The 20,937-nt window shown below is 44.0% G+C and overlaps 1 protein-coding gene across 5 annotated transcripts in view; it reads right to left on the bottom strand.

Annotated features, from left to right (window-relative positions):
• The window catches only part of Ncoa7 (nuclear receptor coactivator 7), a 161,418-nt gene extending 141,188 nt beyond the window's left edge, over positions 1–20,230 (bottom strand). For 4 of the 5 annotated variants that reach the window (NM_001432412.1, NM_001432414.1, XM_087580309.1 and 1 more), the window contains 1 exon segment: positions 19,146–19,684. The gene's annotated coding sequence lies outside the window, so the exon portion shown is untranslated. 5 annotated transcript variants of the gene reach the window in all.
• Positions 20,231–20,937: the final 707 nt, after the last annotated feature.

The raw sequence follows: 20,937 nt of genomic DNA, 5'->3' as shown, positions 1-20,937 counted from the left end.
CACATTTAAACAAATTCAAACTTCACCATTAGCCCAGGTCAGAAATTTGAATATTTTTCTTAACAACAACAACAAAAACCAAACACACACACACACACACACACACACACACACACACACACACAAAACACACACACACACAAAACACATACACACACAAAACACACACACACACACACACACACACACACACACACACACAGAGGAAGAGAACCAAATCCAAATGTGTGCCACAAACCTGCAAGAAAGCCAAGAGACAATGCCCAAATAACCAAATATATAATCAACACAAAGAGTAACAGCCACAAAGCAGAGATGAGACAGACAGAAAGCCAAAGGCAAATTAATAAACAAGGAAAGGTTGAGAATCTGCCGAGGGTGTTGTCCCTAAGGAAATGCATCTAAGTGCTTACACTGCAAAGTTAGTGGGGGATCAATTCTCACTCACTTCCTCTTCCTTGGAAACATGAATTAATCAAGAGAGCTTCAGTGTACACTTACTGAATAGCGAGGAAATGCCACCCAAGCCACGACATTCTTAGAGATGAAGATCTATCTCTAATCTGAACTGGTTATGGAAATTCATACGAGATCTCTCCAAGACAAAATCTAGGAATCAGGAATGATCAACTACGTAAGAAATGCTATAAACCTGGAACTAGGAAAGGGTTTAATTTCGATGCAAGTTATGTAAACTATGTACTAGGAGACATTGCAAAGATCTCAAGGGCATTGGAAGAGTTGACTCCTAAAGAGAAGCCAGTGACCCCTGAGATCCGGCATGTCCTCAGAAAGCCACTTAACCAGCAGAGCCAGAGTGCATTGCTATGGAAACATCTACCGTGGACCAAATATGCTGCAGCAAGTGTGTACAGGGAAGGCAGCCTTCAGCAGCCTGGAAGCTTTGGAAGGGCTGGAGGCAGCAGCTCATGGAGCATTAAAAATGAAAAATGCATGCTCTGGTGTTGGCAGCTACAAAGGCATGCAGAGCACAGAGGGAGCCAATGACTGCCAGGAAGAGGGAGGGTGCAAAGGACAGCCATAGGTGATGTCAGTCTGGGTTATGAAGGAACAGCAGGAGTCAGCAGGGGAATGCACTGGAAGTTGGCTGAACAAGGATGGAGAAGTGGATGTCTGGGAAGAAGCAGGACTTGGAGAACCCTGAGCCATTTGCTATGGCCGGAGCGCAGTGTTAGGAGGAGATGATGCTTGGGGATATTATTATAGCCAACTGCATTGACCTCATTTTCCTATTTGGTTAATGAAAACCCTATCATAGAGAAACTAGGGATGCAAGTGGTATACTTCAAAGAATAAAGGTTAATTGCAAAAGTCCAGCATCAACTAAAATGGAGATAAACTCAAGGTATTTCCACTAAAGTCAGAAACATGATTAGGTTTTCCACTCTCTCCATAACTGTTCAATATGGAACTTTCAGTCAGAGCTAGAAAAATAAGGCAGCTGATCAAGATCAAGGGGTTATAAATAGGAAGGGGAGAAGTGAAAGTATATTTATTTGTAGATGGTATGCCAGTATTTATAAGTGACCCTAAAAAGTCTACCAAAGAACTTCTACAGCTGAAAAACACTTCAGAAAAGTGGCAAGATACAAGGTAAACACATAGAAATAAATATGCCTTCTATGTACAAATGACACAGAGAGAAAGACATTAGGGAAACAACATATTTCACGATTGCCTCAAATAATATAAAATATCTTAGGGTGACTCTAACCGAGTGAATGAAAGACTTGTACAATAAAAACTTCAAGTCATTGAGAAAAGAAATTGAAGAAGATGTCACAAGATGGAAAGATTTTTCCATGCCCGTGTACAAGTATGATTAACATAGTAAAAATGGCCACTGTACCAAGCGCAGTCTGTAGCTCATATGCAATTCCAATCTAAATTCCAATACAATTCTCCACAGAACCCGGGAGGGCAATTTTCAGGTTCATATGGAAACACACACACACACACACACACACCCTCAGAATAGCTAAAACATACCCTGAAGACAAAAGAAAAATGGAGGTATCATCGTGATCCATGACCTCAAATTGTACTACAAGCTATAGTAATTAAAAAAAAAGCATGATATTGTCACAAAAACAGACACATAGATCAATGGAATCGAATTGGATACCCAGATATAAGTCAGCAACTTATGGATATCTTATTTTTCATAAAGAAGCCAGAAATACACACTAGAAAATGTGTATATTAAGTAGAAAATAGAAGGTAAATAGATCCATACTTACCAACCTCCACAAAACTCCAAATGGAGCAAAGACCTCAACATAAGGCCAAATACAGATAGAAGAAAAGGAAAAAAAAGGTAGGGAATAGTCTTAACCAAGTTGGCACAAAAAAGACATGTTGACCAGAACACCAATAACATAGGCACTAAGACAACAGTTAATAAATGAGACCTCATGAAACTTAGAAAAATCTGTAAGGTAAAGAATGCTATCATTTGGGCAAAGCAGCAGACTACAAAATGGGAAAAGATTTTTCCCAACTGTCCATCTGACAGAGGGCTAATATCTAAAATATATAAAGTTCCCAGAAAACTGGACATTGAGGAAAAAAAGACAATTAGAAATGAGGTAAAGAAATGAACAGATATTTCTCAAGAGAAAATGCAAATGGCTGAGAAACACCTTTTAAAATTGTTCAAAGTCCTCAGTCATGAAGAAAATGCAAAGTAAAACCAGTTTATCTTACACCAACCAAAATGGCCCACGTCAATAGAAGAAACGACGGCTCATGTTTGTGAGGATGTGGAGGAAGAGAAACGCTCACTCGCCCACTGTTGGGAGTGCAAACTTGTACAGCCATCATGGAAATCAGTGTGGTGGTTCCTCAGAAAGATGAATCAATTTACCTCAAGATTCAGTATATCGCTCTTGAGCATACATCCAAAAGACGCTTCATCCTACTACAGGAAAGCTTGTTCTACCATGTTCAGTTTTGTTCTACTCATGATAGCCAGAAATTGTAATCAACCTCGATGTCAACAGACAGATGAATAAATAAAGATGTGGTACATTTATACAGTGGAGTACTAAAAAAAAAAATCAAATCATGAAATTTGCAGGTAGATGGGTGGAATGAGAAACAAAATCATCCCGAGTGAGGTACCTCAGACCTAGACAAACAAAGACGCGTGTGTTCTGTAGAGAGACTGTCTTGTGTGATATAAGGAAGCATCACATGTCAGTAAAATGCTGCTGGCCTACTAGCTTAGGGAGGTGATTTCTGGAACAGAGTCAGGCACAGGAAGGATTCGCCCTGAACTCTGGGGAGGACAGTCGCACAGAACTGAGGTAAGCATTGATGTGGCACTCAGAACAAATGGATAATTGAGCTGTGTGCTAGCAGAAATGAGTCAAAGCTATTATTGGCCGAGGCATTTATTCATATGTAAGATGTCTCAGAGTCGTTATTCCAGGAGCCTGGGTGTGGGTGGAAAAGCTCATGGTTACGGCATTCTCTTTGTAGGGATGGTAACTGTTAGGTCATTGAGAAACAAGTTACGATCCAGAGAACACCAGAAGTAGAAAGTAAGGGACTAGGAGGGAGGGAAAGAACTCCACAGGAAGGAGAAATAAAATAGTCATGGGCGGGGGAGGGGTGAGCATACTGGAATGAAAGGGTCAAAGGGGGAGGGGGAGGGGAGGGAGGGACAGAATGCAGGGAGAAAGAGAAAAACTAGGGTTATCTGAGGAGCCATGTGGAAACCTAATACAGTAGAAGTTTCATTAAATGTATACATATATGAAAGGAATCTAAATAAAATTGCCCCATAAAGGAGTAGAGAGACCCCAAATCGGCTATTAAATAAAGCTGTCGATACTATAAGTAGGTTACATCTAATCAAGTTCTTGTCCAAAGGGCTCCCATGGGAACCCCAAAACAACCCAGGTGGCTCTCCTGGGTTGGCCCAGTAAGACAGTGAAGCTCTAGAGCAGAAGACAACCAGATGACGTACTGAACAAACATGAAGAAGTCAAGCTAGTGCTTACGTAGCCTTCATCCCCTACTGATTAGTATTCTGGGCACTAGAAGGTACTCAACACACTACCAAAGGAGAAAGGTAAACACCAACTAGTCCTCTGATCTAAAAGAATGACCTGACTGAAAGACAGGCTGGTGTAAGAGTGCACAGAGCTTGTGGGAGCGACCAACCAATATCTGATTTAAGGTCTACTCCACAAGATGGAACCCATGCCCAATCCTGCTTTGGTGACAGAGGACCTGAGACTAGATAGACCATGGTCACAGGGAAAAAAACAAATACTACAGTTCTGCTAAAGGAACACAGCAATAAAATGACTCACAAAACCATTCTGCTATACTCTTGCCTGGCTCAGTCATCATTTAGAAGCTTCCTCTTGCAGAATATGGGGAAAATGCAGAGACCCTCAGCCAGACAACAGGCAGATAGAGAGACCATAGAACATTCAGTCCTAAAGGGGATGCTTTCATCAAATCCCTCCCTCAGGGATCAGGGAGCAAGAAGAGACAGAGTGTAAGAGTCAAGGAGACAGAGGACGGCAAAAGGAATCAAGGTCTTCTCGGCACAACAGGGCTGGATCACACAGAACCTTGGAGACGGAGGCAGCATGTTCACGGCCTGCACAGGTCTGCATCCAATGGGGTCCTTGAGCAGGAAGGAAAAGTGGACATAAGCCTCCACCCCTGATCCAGATGCTACCTTCAGTTGACAACCACTTGCAAATGAAAAAAATATTTCTCCCAAGGAAGTCTCACTGGGGAAACAAACTAGTCCTAAGGGTACTCTTAAAACCACTACCCTGCCGTAAATGGCCAATGAGCAAAATGTGAGCATGTGTCCTTGGAGGTACTTTGTCTCCTAGTGTTAAATCAGGGTGGGTTTTGGTTGGTTGGTTGGCTTTGGGTTTTTACAGGATTCCTGAGTGTGAGAATGTGTCTGTCTCTGCATCTGTTGGCATTTCTGGTGCTTTTCCTTTGGTGCTTTTTCTTACTGAGTTGTTCGTCATGTTTTGTTTGGTTTTAAGTGTTATTATTCCTTACATGCCTGCTGGTTTTCTACAGAAAAAAAGGGCATGGTCTGGGATTGGAGGGAAGGAAGGGGGAGCCATAATCATGTATTCTATGGAAAATGTCTATTTTCAATAAAAGAAAAAAGCATATACACAGTATAAAGAGGAGTAGGTGAAGGAGGAAACGAGGAGGGGGAAAGAGAAGGAAAGGAGGCCACATGGATCTGCACGTTTCCAGAAGGTCTTTGAGGTGTTTCCTTAAACAATTGCTCGCGTGTGTCTGTCTGGAGTGTTACCCACACTGCATTCGGCTTCTTCCTCTGTGGCACTCTCCAGGAAGCAGCAGAGCTCACACGGCCTGCCTTGTCCACCTCGGGTAATGATGAGATGAGGGTGTTGGCCTGCAGGCTGCTCAGCTTTGCTCTGGATGGCAAAGTGTAAGCTGGGGTTGAGCTCAGCATGCGGTTCCATGAAAGAAAGCCTAACGCGCAGAGCATCAATAGCTGAGGCAGGGGGACAGTCTTTTTGAAATCCAGGGTAGGATAAAGAGTGTGTTCTACATGTGCCTAGGCTGAAGCAAGCAAGAAGATCCTGTCACAAGCAAGCACGGAAGAGCCCAACAAGCAGCTAGGCCATAGGAAGAGAACTACGGTTTGATCCTGAACCAGCATTGTGAAGAACTTTGATGTTTGGGAGGGGGACAAAATTTTCTAAAAATCCAGGTCAAGAGACAAGCATTGGGTGAATACTTTTTTTAAGGTTTATTCCATGCAAAATACTCCATAGAAAGGTCTCTATAGAATCCTGTATAAAATCATCTGTGGTAGACTGGATTGTTCTGTTACGTGTCACCCACCCCAACCCCGTCATGCCTGCTATGCAATGCTTGCTTTTTACGCTAACACTGGAGAAGGAACAGCGGCCGCCCAAAGTTGGTTCATTCGGTAGAGAGCAGTTTCTCTGACACGAGACACTTAAGGGAGAAGCAGTTTGTTTGGGCTCACAGTTCCAGGTTAAGTCAGTGTCAGGAGGCAGCTGACCATGTTGCATCCACGGTCCTGAGCAGAGACTGCTCCTTCTTTTCAGTCAATCCAGTGCTCAACCCTTAAAATGGTGCTGCCCACATTCAGGGTGTGTCTTCCTAATTCAATTAACCCACAGGTCAACCTAATCCCCCAGTTGACTTCCTTCCCAGACAGTAGATTTTGTCACACTGACAACCACCATTAACCAGCATACAAGAGGGTACTTCCTGATACCCACCAAGTCTGCCATGTGATGTCTGGTGAAGAGACTGTGAATGTTACTCTGACCCAGAGCACCAAGTCCCATGAGTCCCTGCTCTCTACCTAATGGGCCAGCTTTGGGTGGCCGCCATTCCTTCTTCAGCTTTAGGACATGTAGAACAGACCTGGCCCTCAGCTCCGCCAAGCTCAGCAGAGATCAGCCAAACCGCAGCCAACCTGCAGGCTGGTCGCTGTGACATAAATACTTGTGAATCTAAAGCCACTGAGGTTTGGAAGCTCTCATAAGGCAATTTCAAAACCCAAAGCCCAGTATGCCTTCAGGAATACCCTGACCCACATATGAGTTTCATGAGAAAGACCAAAAATCACACAAAATGTAACTGTGTTTAATATAAATTTCTGGCCAGTCCTGAAATATTAGAACCCACAAAGAGAAGTAACCAAATGACACAAACACCCCAGGGCTATTCTTTTCTTCCGGTTGTCCCACACCCAACTTACACGGCTATTAAATATTCACTGAGAGGACATCATGACACCTTGTGTAGTTGTGACAGTTGCCCAAAGACTTTCATATTCCTCAATGTTATGAGTTGGATAGAATCACCACCAAACTACAGACTGAAATCAAAATCTTCCGTCCCTCATACGGGGGCTTTATTTAGAAAGTAGGTCACTAAAACTGCAATTAGTTAAGATTAGGTCACTGTTCAGTGTGTGGTGCCCTGATCAGTACAATGGCTTCTTTGTAAATGATCATGCATTAAAACACAGGGAGAGAATGCTAGGTAAAGACGGGAAGAGCTTAGAGTGATATGGCTACTAGCTAAGGAAGGGCAAGGGCCACCAGCAAGTGACCAGAAGTAGTAGCAGTAAAAAGGGATTTCTCAACAGGTGTCAGAGGGGATGTGTCCTTGCTGATAAGCAGAATGGAAGACATATGCCTTCAGAACTGTAAGTATATACACTTCTATGTTTTGTAGACATTGTATTTTATGTATACTCTACTTTGCCTACATGTATTTATGTGTGCCATGTTCTCTGTGTTACCAGAGGTCAAAATTAGCTGTTAGATCTCCTAGAATTGGCGTTACAGTTTGGAGCCTCGATCTGGGTGTTGGGATTTGACCTGGGTTCTCTGCAAGAGTGGTCAGTGCTCTTAACCCCTGAGTCATTCTCCTGCCTCTGTGTGTGTTGTTTTAAGCCACCCTACTTATAGCCCATTGTCATTACAACCCCAACATGAAAGCACGCTGATTTTAAAGTTTCTTTCCTATATTATCACTCTTCCAAAGGCATGCTACTGCAAAACTTTACTTTGCCATCAGGACCACTGTGCTGTTGCTGTCTCTTATCATCTAAAGGAAATATGAGAATGTCGTTTAGGGAGCTGGCAAAAACTCTCCTGTGTAACAACAGACATTCATGCAGTCAACACCAGGAAATCAGGAGATAAGTGCATAAAAACTCACCTGATTATCAGGAAACTATTTTGACATGAGTTTAATGTAGTCTTAGAATATGTGGCAGTGTATTATGCCCCACACATCAGACCTTAACAATTTTCAAGGAACAAAAATTACACTGCCGGTTTTCTAGTGCACTCTTGCATGACGTGGCATTCTCCACTTCCTTCTTCTACACACTTTTCAACCAGACTGGGAATCCTGAAAAGGCATGGACTGTTCCCACGCTGTGCAGAAGAAGACAGGTTTACACACTGGGGTGGGACGGCTTGGTCCCACTCAGTGGAACTGTTTGGGAAGGATTAGGAATGGGGCCCCAGTGGAGGTGTGTCACTGGAGATGGGCTTTGAGGTTTCAACAGTAAATGCAATTCTCACTTAGCTCTCACGGCCTCATGCCTGTGGATCAGGCTGAACGCTCTCAGCTACTGCTTCAGCACCATCCCTGCCACCATGCTACCCACCATGACGATAATAAGCCCCAATAAACTCTTTGATAAGTCGTTTTGGTCTCTGTACAGCAACGGAAAAACCAAGACGCAAAGGAGTATACATCACAACTCCTAGCTGGGACTAGACACCGAACTCTTACAAAGTTTTTAATTACCTAAAGTTGAGTCGGGGGAAGGTATGTACACGTGAGACAGTCTACGTGCTGGATCACTTGGAACTGTAGTTACAAGTGGTCGTGAGAAGCCTGATGTGGCCGCTAGGAACCCAGTCTAAGTTCTCTGTTAGAGCAGCAAGCACTCGTAACCACTGAGCCATCTCTCCAGGCTGAAATTGATTCTAACTTATTGTTAAACAACAGAAACCAACCGTAGGTAATAGAACAGTAGTGCCTGTCACTATTCAGATCTGTACTTAAGCACATCAGCCCAAGTCTCTGAGTTTAAAATCCTATTTTCGGCAAATGACGACAACAAAACCCATGTCTTATTCATGATATAAACCTGATATGATATACATAACAGAAATCATGAAGATGATAGTGTCATTCTAAACTTCTCTTCTCACAACTGCTGAGGTGTGTGAGTCTCCCATTTTAGAACCACTGGTTGAGACTGTAAGGGCACTTACATAAAACACTTCCTGGGATTTTCATCCTTTCCAGAAAATATGAGATCTACAAACTTCTAATAAATGTATAAACCTTAAATACGTCTTCTGACAGGTTTGTGAAGCTACCTACATCAAACAGGCAATGTTCTATGGGTAACAACCAGGATTCGCTAATGTACTATTGGACCCCTACGTACACGGCCAACCATGCCATCTTCTGCAACTGAACAGTTCAGGTTTTAGATCTGTGGAAGGAAAGTCTACATCAGATTTTCAAGCCAATAACCTAAGACTAAGAGAACCAAAAGATGTAATATTCTAATCTGGAAAATAAGAAGCAGGTACACGGCTTATGAATGAACCCAAACTCATCAATCACTCCTGAGGACATCAGCCACAGAGCAGAGGGGCATCCTGTGTTCCCAGAGAGCAGAGCAGCATACCATGTTCTTGTGCTCCCTCCGTGTGTACATGAGTAATGCTGTGCTAAAACAAACCTGAGGGCCATAGAGTAGTGCCGGATGCAGTCCCTGTAAGCTTACTGTAAAGACAGGCAACAAAGCGTCCCAGCATTCAGCTCCCTTAGAATGGGTAGCCTAGATGGTGTCTGTAAAATGCAGATGACTGATCACAAAAATCTTTTCATACACACACTCACACACACACACACACACACACACACACACACACACACAACACCTTGGAATAGGTCTATACACACACCATGCAAGTTAAATACAAGAAAATCCCAGCACATTGTGTGTGGGTGAAGATCCTGAGGAAGTGAAATTACAGTAGTTTTGAAAAGAAGGGAAACTAAAAACATGTCCAACTGAATATACAATCTGTAAAGACGAGGCAAGGATACAGAAATTCTATGATATATGGCTTGTAGTATTCGATAATCATCATTGAAAAAACATGAACAGGAAGTAAATATGGGGCAAATATAAATCACTCATCAAACAGAAAAAAACAAGACTTTAATATTTTTTCCTGTTTAGGGCCTTTCTTCTATGCTGCTATACCATAAAATCAAATTAGGATCTCTTGACACCTTTACTATCCCTACCCATTCCTCCCAAAGAAACTGGCCTCACCACTGAACACACAATCTGATACTTAAGATCTCCAACAGGGTTAAATATTGTCTAAAACCATTATTTTGATGACTAAGCATATACACACTGTCATTTAAAAAAAAATGGTTTCACTGTTGGATTTTTCTCAAATTTTCCTAATATGACAACAGCTAACAGAATTGCTTACTTTGCACCAGGCAGTCTTCCCAGTGCTTTATATAAATGACCTACTGTTCTAAGTGATGTAGGAGGCTAGACACTATGATCTTGACTTGACAGATAATTGAGAGTTCACACGGGCAGTAACGAACAGTAGGATGCTACTTGCTGTAGCATCCAGCTCTCACCTCATCTAGCACGCCACTGGCCTCCTTAGCACCATAGTGTACACGCAGAAAGAGTCACTGGGCCTGAGGAATTCTAGGACTAAATGGTCTTCCATCTCATGGGCAGCAGCGTACCCTCTAGCCTTCTGTGTGATAGGAAACAGTGTTTCCTTTGTTAGCAGTTTCTGACTTTTATAATCTGATTATAATAAACTCAATCCTTTGATGCAATAAAGTCAATGTCTGCTCACATCTCAGCCATTTTAAATTCCTCTTTGTGAATTTTTTATTTTTCTTCCCAACTGTATATATTTTTAAAGTTAGGGCATATTAAATTGAGATTTGCAATGTGACTCAAAACATCAAAGCACGTCGCTGTGTTTCAGTGGGACTTAATAGAGGGGCACTCCTTGGGGAAATCATCACAGCTTAGCTGAAAATCCCTAAGAACACGGAATTGAGCAGATTCTCCCAACAGATAGAATAATAGCCTGAATTGTGGCTTCTACCACGAAGTAGAGGCTACCTCCATTCAGCCTCAGGAGTATTTCTCTGGTACTTGGTGCACCCTTGGGACCTTTCATCATCATGTTCAGAAAAACCCAACTGTAAATCTGATGTTTGCAACAGGAGGTCGGAATTACAGAGGTTAAAGGAGACTTGGAGTGTGCAGGAACTGCAGAATTCTGCATTCTTCCTGTGCCACCGAGCACAAGAATTTGCTTGTGATAATAATCTACCAGCCAGAAATTTAACACAAACAAGACAGGGCTAAATACTGTCAAAGGCTGTTAATCAGTCATGAAAGCCATCACCCCATCCAGGGCATTTTATAATAAACTGAGTACCTGGTATTAAAATTTAAAATCTCACTAACGTAAGTTATTTTTCATGATGGGCTTTTTCCAGATAGTCCATGTCATCTATTGAGGGCAACATGGAGTACGTTCCTTCCAAAGGGTCCCTTTTGTTTGTTTGTTTGTTTGAAGATTTACTTGTTTCATGTATGTCAGCACACTGTCGCTATCTTCAGACAAACCAGAAGAAGGCATCGGATCCCCATTACAGATGGTTGTGAGCCACCATGTGGTTGCTGGGAATTGAACTCAGGACCTCTGGAAGAGCAGTCAGTGCTCTTTAACTGCTGAGCCATCTCTCCAGCCCGGGTCCCTTCTTTTTAGAGCCCAAAATGTCACAGCACTCTCTTTGGAACATTAGCTCCTTTTAATGCCAATCCTAGAGAAAAGTCTAGCTTTGGAGGCAAGAAAGACTTTCCCAAAGAGGGATCATAATGAACACAAAAGTTATTTTTAAAGACTACTGACACACTATTTGATGAGGAATAATTAAATTAAACCATGATTACTAAAAGTGATACGGACATGTATTAGGTGGTGGTTGGGTGAGATGGAAAGACGAAGAGATGGTTAATATTTTAAGTTTGTTTTGTGTTGCTGACCAGACTCACTTGATAATTAAGATCACAGTTCACTCTGAATTCTTATTCAAGTTTACTACTTATAAGAAATGCCCACTAGTCAGGACCAGTGCTGTGTGAGCCATTACAGCTCCATGAGTTTACAGAATCTCAGTGAAGGCTGGCCTCTGGAGTTGACGCCTGAACTGTGTTGTGTGGTTTGCTAAGAAAAATGGAGACTGGTGATTTGGTTTGGTTTGGTTTGGCACAGCTTCAGTAGGCAGCTCTGGTTGTTCTGGAACTCACTGTGTAGACAAAGCTAGCCTCCAACTCACAGGAATCCATCCATCTGCCTCTGCCTCCCAAGGGCTGGGGAAGAGAAGTGCACCACCACATCCAGCCAAGATTTACTTGTAAGGAGAGGGAACCACAAGGAGAAGTAAGTGTGGACATTAACTAGTTTTATATTGCTAAAATAAATTTCCTAACACGGGGCCAGTACACAAACAAACACAGTGAACGCATTGCGCATAACACTGAACTCCCAGCAGATGCGTTTAAAGGGTCCAAGTCAGCAAAAGGGGGCTTGTGTAAGAATGACTGTGGGTCAAACAGCATCATGGAATATGGGAGAGAAGATGAAGTCCTTGTCGTTGGATCCAAGAAAGCAAACTATAATACATGCATTGCAGGGAGCCTGCAGAGAGTCTGAAGAGGGAGCATTAGCAGGAAGGCTGAGATACAGGCAGAAGCAGAATGTACACTCTAGATCCTAAACGCCTGAGGTATAAGACCAGCAGTGGGAACAGGTTGAGTTGAGGATGTAGGAGAGACAGAGTAGGCCTCCTGCACACGCCCTGGAGGGTTTTCAGCTGCAGTCTCTGGCTACCCATGCCCAAGGATAGGAAAGAAAGACTGTAGTTAGGAAGAAGGTTATGAAATGAGACACCTCTATTCAAAAACCTTCCTCTAACCTCCTGCTACAAGTCAAGTTGTACTTGGATGAAGATTGGTTTAAGCCAGAGTCCAGGGTTCCAGCAGTGACCGAGACAGGGGGGATGGACGATGTTTCTGCTAACCTGGGAGACAAACACATCAAGCCTAGTATCACATGGCAGGAAATAACTACCAGCCTGGCACAATTCAACCACTTTGTCACCTATCATAACTACACAGTGAAGAAATCTGGCCAGTCCACTTGGGAAAGAATCATTTGAATAACACAGTAAATGAAAGAGACTCTGAGAATGAGTGAGTGTTATCATTTAAGAAAACAAGGCTAAGTCACAGGGTTTGTAGACACAGAGGTCAGAGTGGCCAGTACAGAAATTGTTGTGCTAATTGGATTCACCCTTTGTCTAAAAATGACTTTTGAAAACTATATAGAATCCAGATACTCCAGATATAAGTGAACTAAGTCGAATGGTTTCACCAACTCCCAATACCCGCAGATGTTCAACAATTTAGAAATACACATAATTTAACTTTACAAGAGTGGGATTTAGTTTCATAAAATTGCAGAATACTGTTTCCCATTTGTCTACTGTCTTAGTTAGGGTTTCTAATGCTACAATGAAACACCATGACCAAAAAGCAGGTTGAGGAGGAAGAGTTTATTTAGCATACACTTCCACATTGCTATTCATTATTGAGGGGAATAAGGACGGGAACTCAAACAGGGCAGGAACCTGGAGGCAGGAGCTGATGCAGAGGCCATGGAGGAGTGCTGCTTACTGGTTTGCTCACTGTGGCTTGTGTAGCCTGCTTTGTTATAGGAACCAGGATCATCAGCCTAGGGATGACACCAGCCACAGTGGATTGAGTTCTCCCCCATTGATCACTAATTGAGAAAATGCCTTAGAGTTGCATCTCATGAAGGCACTTCCTCCACTGAGGCTCCTTCCTCTCTGATGACTCTAGCTTTGTCAAGCTGACATGCAAAACAGCTAGTATAACCAACTCCTTGTCAACTTGATACCCAAACGCATCACTATTAAGCCTCAACCCTTCCTTTCTTATTCAAGATCTCACATTAAAAACATAAATAACTTCAAAAGTCATTACAAATTCAAACCCATTAAATTTTCAGTCCCTTTAAAAATATCCAATCTCTTTTAAAGTCCAACGTCTTTTAAAAATTCAAAGTCTCTTAATTGTGGTCTCTGGGAAAATACTTTCTTACTTCAGCAGGGTTATATCAGGGCACAGTCACAATCAAATTAAAGCAAAAATAAACTCCCACCATCCAATATCTGGGATCCACTCACAATCTTCTGGGCACCTCTAAAGGTCATTTCTCTAGCTCTACCCTCTGCTGCTGTACACACAGCTTGTCTGGCTGACTCGTTCCACCTCACTGCTACTGTTCTTGGTGGTCATCCCTTGGCCCCTACAAAACACGGTGTCTTCTGCTGCAACTGGGCTACACTTTCACCAATGCCTCTCACAGACTCTCTTCCTGGTGCCAAACCTCAACTTCTCCGCATGACTCCTTCAGTCCTGGGCCTTCAACTGCCACTGAGGCTGCACCTCCAAAGATCTGGCCTCTCACAGTGCTAAGCCTCAACTGTTCTCCATGACCCCTTCATGCCTTCAAAACCGGTACCACCTGGGTGACTCTTACACATTAACAAATCCAGCTGCTAGGGGATGCAACCTTGGCCGCCTCTGGAATACAGTTTCTCTCTGTTCTCACAAAACACTTCCCAGAAGATTTCACCTCAGTGATGCTGGTCTCTTCTTATCACTGCTAATTTCTTAGCTCCGCCTAGATAGCATCTATTGTCCCAGTAATATAAAGGTTTCATTTTAGAAGTTCTGGTAAATTGTTAATCACAGCTGACTCTTCAGCTCTACCCAACCTGAACCACAGAATCTTAAACCAAAATACTAATGACCCTGATGGAGTCTTTAATCTGAATTAATTTCCCAAGACAGGCCTCCATCCTCTGCACTGTTTTCAACACTCTTCCAAACTCCTACACAACAGCACACTGACGTCGCAACATGCAATGGCTTTTCTAGGCCAAAGTTCAAAAGTCTTTCCACAATCCTACCCCAAATCAGGTCAGGTCTGACACAGCAACATGCCAAGTACCCCGGTACCAACTTCTGCTTAGTGCTTCTGTTGCTGCAACAAAACACCATGACCAAAAAGCAAGTTAGGGAGGAAAGGGTTGATTTGGCTTACACTTCCATATTGCTGCTCATTATTAAAGGAAGTCAAGATAGGAACTCAAACAGGACAGGAACCTGGAAACAGGAGTTGATGCAGAGGGTGCTGCTTACAGGCTTGCTCAGCCTGCTTTCTCACAGAACCCCGGACCACCAGCCTAGGATGACACCACCCACAATGGGCTGGGCCCTCCCTCACTGATCACTAACTGAGAAAAATGCCTTATAACTGGATCTCATGGAGGCATTTCCTCAGCTGAGGCTCCTTCCTCTTGGATGACTCCAGTTTGTGTCAACTGACACAGAAAACCAGCCAGTGCCTCTACACCCACAAGCCCCAATATATGCAAAACTCGTTTAATGTAGCCAATTTGAAATGTGTTCATCAGAAACACCACATGTTTGGGGGTCAACTTCAGTTCTTTGACTTATTCAGTTTCATGTTTTATATTTTTCTTGTTCCATTAAGAATGAGTCATCTAAAATAATGTCACTCAATAAGATACAAGAAATATAATTAGATAAGAATCAGAATCAAGAGAAACAGGGTAAAACAGATGCTAACAGGAGGAGAAAAAGGGAAAGTAAGAAGACTAACAATACTAATCACGTGGGGTTTTTTCACATCGTTATTAAAATTTAAGTTGTAAATCTGCCTCGAACTAATCACCATGACAGAAAGAGGAACATCTGGTTCTCTCTTTGCATAATGAATATAATGTCACATATGTTAATTGTTCAGGCGGTGACTTTGGCATCCAGAGCTCAACACAATGCTTTGCATGGGTTTTAAACAGGCGCTGCTTGCAAGAACCCTTCCCTTGGGCCCATCTATAGAGTGATCTAACAGTAGTTTCTCTTCCAGTGCACACAACGGAGGAGATGTTAAACAGTCAAGAATGCTGAACAAGGAAACCAAGACACCGCAGTTTGGAAAGCTCTAGCCTAACTCCTCCTGGTCTGAATAAGAGGAAGACAGGTAGATGGCAAGGCCTCTGTTCAACGGAACCTCTAGAAACCGTTTTTATAAATACATCATATCAAATGTATAGACGACGCATATTCTCTTCTGTGTGCAGAAACAAATCCATTTCCTACACCTGGTGAGGAGGACAATGTTTTTTCTTCAACCATGCATTCGCTATATTTGAAATGGAAGACTACCAAAACGTACTTCCTTGTGTTTTCCCATAATAAGAATAACCTTGATTCTAGTATATGTGTGAATTGAGAGGATTCTGCTTAGTTTAAAAAGAAGATGAGGTGGTGAGAGTTAGAAAACACACTTAACAAAGAACAGGCAGGTTTCTAAGATGACAGACACCAAGAGGTGTCTACAGAAAAACTAGATGCAGAAATCCAGGCTTAGAACTGCACTGCTGTGGTCCATGTGGAGGCAGGGTTGCAGCTGGCTCTTGAGGCAAGACCCAACACATGAGTCACCACATCCTAAAGACTTCCACTCAGGACACAAGAGATTAAAAAAGAAAAAATTGGAAGCTGCCTTCTTCTGGAATGAGGAAAAAGCTCTCATTTGATTGATTTATTTCAGAGCACACACGTCATTGCACATCGCGACGATTCTCAAGTTCTACGTGTTAAACAAACAACTGTGCAGAAGTTAAAAGGAAGATGCCTGCAGGAGTCTGAGGCGGGGCGGGGGCGGGGAGGGGGCGGGGCTGCTCAGCTATCAAGAGCACTGGCAGAGAATCTAGGTTTAATTCCAAACCCCTCCATAGTGGCTCACCACTGTTTACAACCCCAGTCCCAAGAGGTTTGACGCCCTCTTCTGCCCTTTACAGGCACTGCAGGCACGTGGTGCACAGACTCAGCTGCGGGCAAGACACCCGCATATAAAAACAATTTTAAAAGAAGTAAACTATGTATCAGAACCATAGGCTCTCTTAGAAAATAGGTTCGCCAGAACAAACAACACAAATAAATTACTCAGTAGCCTCGATTATAAGTGAGATTCTAAAAATGCCCTTATCTTTATCAGGCATGGCAACCTGCTTTGTTTTCATAAAAATAACAAATTGGTTTAGTCACACCTTCTCTTCCCACAACATCCTCCAGTCTTCCTAACTTTTATCTAAAAGTTTGTCTTCACCCATCTGAAACAATCCAACTAGATTACAGAAGAAACAGTACTAGATTATGATTTACCAGAGTGTGTGAAAATAAGGATTGTGGGTAATATTCTGGGTAGTAAGGAGGAGATGCATGAAAATTGGGGGGGTGGAGGAAAGAAAATGAGGTGCTCCCTGTTAGATACCAATGCTACGAAGAGAGAGCTCGACAAGAAGCTAATGATGACTCACTACATTATGTGACTGGGAAACAAATGTAAAAACGCAAACCTTCACAGTGCAAACAGAAACACATGGAGTTATCTTTGGATCGAGTTTGGCCTTTTCTGTGGACTTTTTGTTTTTTGTTTTGTTTCTCTTTTTCTCCTTAAAAAAGGCAGACGAGACACCGGATCATCCAAAAGTCTCAATTTATAGAGGAAAGTAGCTAAAATGTTGTTTCTAGGGCTGAGAATGTTGCTCAAAGAGGATTAGCCCAATATGCCTTGAACATAATCTTGGATCTGGTCCCTAGGATCAAAAAGAAAGGAAGAGAGAGAGAGAGAGAAAGAGAGGGGGGGAGGGAGGGAGGGAGGGAGAGAGAGAGAGAGAGAAGAGAAGAGGAGAGGAAGTGAGAAAGAAAATAAATTTGTATCTGTATGATATATGTGAGGTCACTTTGGAACCACAGACGCTTTTAAAGGTTTTCTTTTCATCTTTAGCTTTAATTATATATATACATATATATATGTGTGTGTGTGTACATATATATATGCATATATATACCACAGCTCAACTTTAAGACAAGTTACCTGTTACTTATTAACCAGATCGCTGCTCCTTCTAAAATAACTTAAGAATTTTCTCTGACCATAAAGTCTGCCTTCTAAATTGTTTTAGAAAGCACAATTGAAACGGTATCGATTGCTATAACACTGGAAAGTGGGCACAAAGTGATCCTAAACAGAGAACTGCCTTCCTTACTGCTGAGGCCAGAAATGTCAATGAAAAAATGACCAAGCTTGGCCTGTTTATAGAAAGAGGCAAGTTTTAAGAATACAGTTAATTGTACTAGCAAATAACAACAACACATACTATAATTTTAAATTATATTGGGTTATATACAATTACCTTGAAATACAATTTTCACTCATTCAACGAATAACAAACAGCTATAAAGCATCCAACACTAGGGAATTACAGAATAGGAAGAGAAGGAGAGGGGCGGAAGAAGGGGAGGAGGGTGAAGGAGGAAGGGGAGAAGGGGAGAGGAAGAAGGGGAGGAGGGGAGAAGAGGAACTGATAATGATGGTGATTCTGTCCTCTTAGTATTTATATTGATTCAGTTCGCCAAAATCCCTAATCTGAAATAGTGCTTACAAAATTGGAATTTACAATGGTCCTTTTTTTCAAAACCCTAAACCTTATTGCTTAATGTAAAATCCAAAACGGCAGCCTGAGAAGTAACAATTTCGATAAAAGCCCCAATCTATGAATTTTACTTCAAGAACAGTGGGGGAAAGACTCAACCAGTTTCTCAGAAAGGCAGGAATCAGCTCAGAGTTGTAGGCGAGGCTGGAGACAAGGCTGCCTCTGCTGGCTAACAGGCACATCTTTCAGAGTCTCAACTCCCCGACACCTGTGTCAAACTTGCAGCTCTCAAACCCGTAGGCTCCCGCCAGCTTAAGGGAACACGCCAGCCTCATCCATCACTTAGGTAATCTGATTTCTGGAAAGACTTTCCTTAAACTGGCACCCAAAATGTTAAAGTCTTCGCACCTCTGACTTTATACACCACTCGGCTAGCTGTAAATTACACAAAAATCCACAACCACTCCTAAATACCTCTAAAACAGCAATCGTGGTCGTCTACATTTTTAGCAAAAAGGAGAGAAAGAACGCATTTGCTGATCCTGCTTTTTTAAAAATGCAATGACACAGTCTACTTGAGCTCGTGAAAAAGGCAACGGTCTCCTCGCAAAGAAGACCAGCGCCAACCTATCCCTCCAAGCTTCCCACAGCCTCCAACCAAGGGTCCCCAGATTGTTGGCGAGGAGGGTCCAGCGGCCCTGCGCCTCGGCTCGGCCTCGAACGTTCCAAGCAGAGCGTCTGGGGTCCCTCGGGGGCTGCGCCCAGCGCCATTAGCACACCTCGGAGCGCTGGCAGCCCAGGAGGGGGCAAGTTTGGCTGCTGCTGGCAGCCGCTCCGGTTCGTCCGGGCCCCAGCATCAGCAGCCCTTGCCTCCAAGGCCTGGCCCCGCCTCGGCCACCTACCTACTGGGCGGGGGCGCGGGCTCCGCGGGTCCGGGCGAAGTGGCTCGGGCGCACGCATTTCTGGGAGCCGTGGCCTCTGCCGCCGGGCGCTGGGGAGCGCATCCTCTCGTGTGGGAGGAGGGAAAAGGACGGGGGCAGGGGGGGGGGCGGGATCGTTCGCCGAGGAGGAGCGAAGGGAAGCAGCAAGAGGCGGCGAGGAGCGCTCCTGAGGGGTTCCGGAGCGCTGATCTGGCCGGAGCAGCCGCCGCCGGGATGCTCGAAGCCTCGCCCAGGTGCCAGCAGCGGCACCCACGGTCAAGGCACGGGGCACGCACGGAGCGGAAGGCGGGGAGCTGCGGTGGCGCGACGCCCGCCCGGCGCCCGCCTCTAGCTCCGCCCGACCCGGGGCGCGCGCTGCACTGGTCTGCTGCGGCGGGGATCCGGGAGCTCAGAGGCCCGCCCTAGCGGCTCCGGCTGCAGCAGCGGCATCTAGCCTGCCCGGTGCGACCTCCGAGCCGCAGGCTGGAAGCCCCGAGGTGGCTCGGATCCACCCCAAACCTGGGCCCGGCGGCTCCGCCCCAGAGAGATGCGCGCGCGGCCTCCGCAGGCCCGGGCCCTTTGTGACGCCGCCCGAGGCGACGGTCATCTTTTCTGTGAACGGGGAATGGTCTGCTTACCTGGCACTTAATCTCATCCCTCTAGCTGGCTACTGGCTGAATCTTGGAGGGAAGTTAGCGTTTATCCGCACAGCTGGAGGAAGAGCCCCTGTCGGAGCCTTAAAGTCCCTTTCCTTTCCCTTCCAGCGCTAGGACCAGGGGTAACCATAAATTCATCCTCTGTCTTTTCCGGCATTTCCTTTGGCAAAGGGGCCCACCGTCTCCTTTTTCTCCTGTCCCCGGTACAACATCCTATAAGCTGCTAAATTTGATCCTTATAGCCAAGGCAATGCAATGTAGCAATTGGGCAGTCCAGCCGGCTCTTGGTTGGGGCCGGAGAGCAGCTCAGTGGGAAGGTTTTTGCATGAGCCCAGGGGCCTGTTGCTTGTGAGCTTCCAACCTGGACGCTGTTCCCTTTACAGTCCAGTGGCTATCACTGCAAGATGACTCGGAGGATCTGGTTGTGAAGATCACTCTTAAATACAGGAAGAAAAAGTGTGTGTGTGTGTGTGTGTGTGTGTGTGTGTGTGTGTGTGTGTGTGTGTGTGTGTAACTGGTGTGTCCCAAGCCATCAACACACAGTACATAGAGGCCTCCGCAGGTTGCTGCTGCCTCTTGGTACTGCCAGTCTCTCTGGAGGGTGGAGCAAAGCACCGAACCGTCTGCCTTTGAGATTTCAGGAGCAGGTGATGTTACACAGTCGTGCAAATATGAAATCTCTTCCTGGTTTTGCACTCACCATCTATAAATTCTGACATCAGGTTTACGTATTTATGCTTTGAATAGGAGAGACTTCTTGTTCTTTAGACACCTTTTAGTCAAATGATTTAGCCTTTAGCAAAGGAAAAAAAAATGGGTTCCTAAAATATAGACATGATTCTATTTGTATCAAAAGAAAACCATTGCCTGAAGCCTCCAGAGAAATGGTGATGGTCTCACAATTCTTTGATAAGTGCTTTTGTGATTTTGAAATCTAAGCTTAGTAAAAATAAATATCGGAATACACACACACACACACACACACACACACACACACACACACACACACGGGAATGGTGACATAGCCCTGTAACCCCAGCTCTTGGGAGGTGGAGTTAGGAAGTTAAGGAATCCAAGGCCAACCTCAAATGCTAACCTAGGCTGTATAACAAACACCC

This window comes from Rattus norvegicus, chromosome 1 (genome assembly GCF_021556685.1).
Source record: "Rattus norvegicus strain SHRSP/BbbUtx chromosome 1, alternate assembly SHRSP_T2T, whole genome shotgun sequence".
NCBI lineage: Eukaryota > Metazoa > Chordata > Mammalia > Rodentia > Muridae > Rattus > Rattus norvegicus.
This window is presented reverse-complemented; position numbering and strand designations above follow the sequence as displayed.